The 4,632-nt window shown below is 40.1% G+C and overlaps 1 protein-coding gene across 1 annotated transcript in view; it reads right to left on the bottom strand.

Annotated features, from left to right (window-relative positions):
• Positions 1 to 4,632, bottom strand: part of KATNA1 (katanin catalytic subunit A1) — a 450,967-nt gene that overhangs the window by 111,927 nt on the left and 334,408 nt on the right. The gene's annotated exons all lie outside the window — the stretch shown is intronic.

Genomic DNA, 4,632 nt, shown 5'->3' with positions numbered 1-4,632 from the left:
GATGTTGCAAATACTCTTTTGCATGGGGGAAATTTCTTGATAGTTAAGCTGCTGCTGAAAATAGGATAAAACCTACAATTCACATTCAGGAATGTGGCAATGCTCATGTTGCCTTCATGTTGAACTGGAAACAGCTTTTCCTTTTTCATTATGTATTTGGCATTGATAAATCTGCTTCAGAATAATAACCTTCTGTTTGAAAACTTTTGCTACATGTGTATTAATAGAAGAATGTACATCTCCACCAAATGTTTTCATTTGTAATGCTGTTGTAGATCAATAAGTCAATCACAGCCATCTTTGTGGTTGTAGATTCATGTTTATGGATCTTATACCTGCACATATTTAGAACTTCCTACAGCTGAATGAAGTTTTGGTGGAGAAACTGCCCACCAGCTGTGTGTATGCACACTAGTATTACTAACCACATTATCTTCAGTTCCTTTTTTTCTGCTGTGTGGTCAACAGCATTAGGAACGCCTTCTGACTCTCAAGATTTTGTATTTCTATAGCACACTGTGTTACCTGTTTTCAGTTTTAAAAATTCTCATCTCTCATCTCTCTTTTTGGTTAGATTTTTTTGTATTTTCCCGCTCAGATTTGGACCCCTAGTTTCATGGTCCTGAAGGCATTAAGAAATGGAGGGAAAATAATCACAGTAGCTATCAGTTACAGCTTAGCATTTGAGGCTAGATAAATGGAAAAAATTACAGAAAGGAGAAAACCTGGTTTGAAAGTAACATAACATCATTGTTTAGAAGTGCCACATCAAAACTAGGAAGAGTCTTGATGAAGTCTAACCTGTGGCAGGAAAGGAAAAAGTGGAAGAGGAAGAACAGTAGAGAAAGGAAGGGTTTTTTTTTATTTTGCTACTATCTTAGATGGAGTAGCTGTGCCGCTGAGCCACTAGCTTTAGGTGTACTGATTAAAAACCTGAATTTAGCATTATTTAGCTGCTTTATTCTGATTGTAGAAATCGCACATCCTTTGGTTAAAATGTGAGCTAACACAGAAAGATGTGGGTGAAAGGTAAAGATCTGAAAATAAATTAAGTATGAAGAAAGAGTTTACAGTGACATATCTCACAAAGTTCTAAGAACATTTTACTGTTGCTAGTTAGAAATAAAGGGTATAGCATAGAGATAGTTTCTTTTCCAGGCAGTACAAATTATTAGGTATGTGCAAGAAGAAGAAGAAGAAGAACTTGTTTATTATGGTCAGGTGACCAGCTCATAAAACATATTTATGGCTTAAATATACAAAATGCTATTTAAAAATATATAACCAATTCATAAAACATACTATGTGGTTAAAATAGACAAAATGCAATTTAAAAGTGTACAGCCTGTTCATAAAAATATTATATGGTTAAAATATACAAAATGTAATTTAAAAAGTGTACAACAAATGTGTACTGGTTGTAAAATATGGGGAGAATCAAATACGGCACTTTTAGAGCTATCCTTTGAACCATTGGATAGGGTATGTGCAAGAATTAATACCATGGTTATGTTTGCAATTACTGCTGTTCATGTGTTACTGTTTAAACACATGTTCAGCCTTCATTACTAGCATATGCATCAGTAATGATAAGAATAGGACCACTTCCGAGTGAGAAAGTGGGGGAAGGGGATCATCAATTTATATAGCTCTGCTCAAAACCTTTGCAGCTGTTCAGTGATAATAGAAAGGTAGACAAAACTTGCCTCATGATATTAAAAGAGCCTCCAGGCTTTTTTGGTTGAAACCAATGCCCTGGATCCATTCCAGTCAGGTTCAGGGCACGCTGGTTGCCCTGTTGGATGACCTGCTGGGCAAAATGTCTTTGTTGGTCCTCCTCGATATCTCAGCTGCCTTCAATACCGTCGACCACGGTATCCTCCTGGGGAAGCTCTCCAAGTTGGGAATTGGTGGTCTGGCGCTTGCCTGGCTCCGATCCTTCTTGGAGGACCATCCTCAGAGCGTACAGCTTGGGGAGAGTGTTTCAGCCCCGTGGAGCCTCAATTGTGGGGTTCTGTGGGGCTCAATTATCTCCCCAATGCTATTTAATATCTACATGAGGCCGCTGGGTGGGGTCATTAGGGGGTGTGGTGCTTTGTGCCATCAGTACACTGATGACACCCAGCTCTACATCTCCTTTTCTCCAAGCACAGTGGATGCCGTTTCATCCCTTCAGCGCTGCCTGGAGGGTGTACTGCAATGGATGCAGGAGAATGGGCTGAGGCTGAACCCAGACAAGACGGAGGCCCCTCCATTGGTGGTTTGGGAAACTCCCTCTCTTTTGGGGGAGTGACTGTCACTGTGAAGGTTTGCAGTTTGGGGGTCCATCTGGATCCAGCGCTCACCATGGAAACCCAGGTGGTGTCAGTGGTCTGCTCCGCCTATTTCCATCTGTGGCAGATTGCCCAGCTGCATCCCTATCTTGATTTTGGGGCACTCACCACTGGTCCATGTGCTTGTAGTCTTGAGATTAGACTACTGTAACACACTCTACATGGGGCTACCTTTGACATTGATGTGGAAGCTTCAAATGGTGAAGAATGCGGTGGCCAGACTTCTCACTGGGGTGAGAAAATATCAGCATATTTCCCTCACTCTGGCTGCCTTACATTGGCTGCCCGTTCACTTCGGCATTAATTTCAAAGTGTTAATGACATATAAAGCCCTAAATGGTTTAGGACCGTGATATCTAGTGTAACACCTCCTCCCACCTAGATCTACTCGAATAATTCGTTCTAGGCAGGAAGGGCGGCTGAGGGGCCTAACGCCGAGGGAGGCCCGGAGAGAAAGAACAAGAAACTGGGCCTTCTCAGCAGTGGCCCCTCGCCTTTGGAACAGTCTCCCTTCAGAAATCTGTCTGGTTCCCTCTCTGGGTGTTTTTAAGAGCCAATTTAAGACGTGACTCTTTAGGAAGGCTTTCCCTCCTGTCACCACTTGATTATTTTTATCTTTCCCCCATCTTGAGCGATACTACTATTCTTGTTCTATATTTTTTTTATTGCTTTTATGCCATTTTTAATTGTTAGCTGCCCAGAGTAGACTTGGGTCTAAATGAGCGGGGTATAAATTTAATAAATAAATAATAAATAAAATAATAAATTCAGATTCACCTGTTCCAGGCCACATTGGTCCCACTTGCCAAATTAGTATTAGCATTGGTTGGGTTTTTAAAATAGGAAATGCACAACATGTAATGGTGCTTTATTTTGTTTTCTAATGTTTGAAAACATAGCAATACAGCAAAGTACAGCCTGCCCCAAAAGGCACTGGGAGTTCTGACAAGAATAAAATGAATAGTATTGAGGAGAAAAACAGTTTATGCAAGAAAAAGCAGGATCAGAGATACATTTGCATTGCCTATTACAGGTATGATGACCTGAGAATACCACTGCAGAAAAGGTTTAACTGTATCAGCCTTTCTATGCTAGGTTTTATCTGTTTAGTTAAGCAAATAGGGATAAAGCCATGCATATGAGCAAGATGGTGATCACCTTCAAATGTGCCCTTCATTTTTAGTGATTTGTTCATATTTGTAACCCAGTCCATGCAAATAGCTTGGAACAGGTAACACCATTAGTCTTAAATCTGGTTAAATTATTAAATCCACATCTTGCTGTATTCCTGGTCAGCAGAAACCATCTTAAATATATATATCTTAAATTGTTTGTACAAGATGAAAGGCAGCTCACTTGAGACAGACCACAATCTGAAAGGGTTGTATGCATTTTTTTTTTACTTTGATAGATTGTACTATAACAGTTACTGAGGAAAGACAGAAGTTGTAGCCTCATAGATGTTAGTGTGAATATGAAGCTGGAGCACAGTTCTTATTAACTTGCATTTGTAATTAAAATAATTAAATAGAAGGGAAGATGAAGATTCATTCATGATGACAGTTCATAATCACTGGTTACTGCCATGCTCTCATAGAAATTATAGAAGCCATTTGTAAGAGCCTGGCATGCAGATGCAAACACTCACAGGAACAGTTGAGGTTGTAACTTTGTAAATGTAGAAAGGAATACACTATCAGCATCTCAAGTCCTGAGCAGATTGCAATCCAGTGGGGTGTTTTTCTGAATAGCACTCCAAAAAAATGAATCACATATGGTTTAGGAATTACTATACTGTACTGGTTATACTACTATATAAAAATGACCACATCCTTACCTCCCCCACTCCCCTGGTACCATCACAGGCAATGTCCTACTTGTAATATACTGTATTGTGCTCAAGTTCTGTGATAAACCATGGAACTACAAGAACTTTGGCTTACTATGGGCAAACAACATACTGATACATGTTGCCCAGTCGTCCCTTACTTGTGGTAGCAGCTGAAGAACACCATGGACTTTCACTCTATACTTTTTTAACTGAATCATTGCAATCTGGCTACATCGGGTGCTGTGCTTGACTCTCTTATATAAGCCACAGGTGTTGTAGAATCCAGATGTTGTTCTTTGGTTTCCTTTTGCCTTGTTATGGCGGAATGAGCCAGACTGCCATGGTTTGGTTAGCCAGAAACAGCCAGATACAAGCATGCTGGTTATCAAAATCAAGGGTTCCCCACATACCCTGGCTTATTATGACATCCAAATATGGCCAATAGGGCCAAGAGCTGGAGTTGCAATA

Source organism: Pogona vitticeps, chromosome 1, assembly GCF_051106095.1.
Source record: "Pogona vitticeps strain Pit_001003342236 chromosome 1, PviZW2.1, whole genome shotgun sequence".
NCBI lineage: Eukaryota > Metazoa > Chordata > Lepidosauria > Squamata > Agamidae > Pogona > Pogona vitticeps.
This window is presented reverse-complemented; position numbering and strand designations above follow the sequence as displayed.